Source organism: Pygoscelis adeliae, unplaced genomic scaffold, assembly GCF_000699105.1.
Source record: "Pygoscelis adeliae isolate BGI_AS28 unplaced genomic scaffold, ASM69910v1 Scaffold352, whole genome shotgun sequence".
Lineage (NCBI taxonomy): Eukaryota > Metazoa > Chordata > Aves > Sphenisciformes > Spheniscidae > Pygoscelis > Pygoscelis adeliae.
The window spans coordinates 15238-15663 of record NW_008824353.1 but is presented as its reverse complement, the minus strand read 5'-3'; positions in this window follow the sequence as shown (position 1 = coordinate 15663).

The following is a 426-nucleotide window of genomic DNA, read 5'->3' as shown; positions in this document are numbered from 1 at the left end:
CAGGGGCCACCCCCGGCGCCTCACAAGACCGGAGGGGTGGGGACAGAAGGGGGCACCCACGTCCCCTGGGACACAGCCCAGTCGCAGCGGGAAATGCCCCCACCCTGATGGGCGCCCAAGAGGCACATCCCCATCCCAGGGGGACTCGTCACCATGCCCACGGGGCCCTTCCCCACCCTGGTGGGTCACGTCCCCATGCAGCTCCACGAGGCACATCCCAAACCCCGGGGGGCATGTTCCCAAGCCCACGTGTCCCCACATCCCCATCCCTCTACCCCCAGGCAGGGCTCAGCACCCCCAGGAAACCCCAGGTCTCCAGGCTGCCCCCCCCACTCACACCAGGTCCCACTGTAATCACCCACAGCTCTTGCAACACCCCAGTGCTGACCCGCTGATGTGCGTCCCTGTGCCTGGCCTTGACCAGGG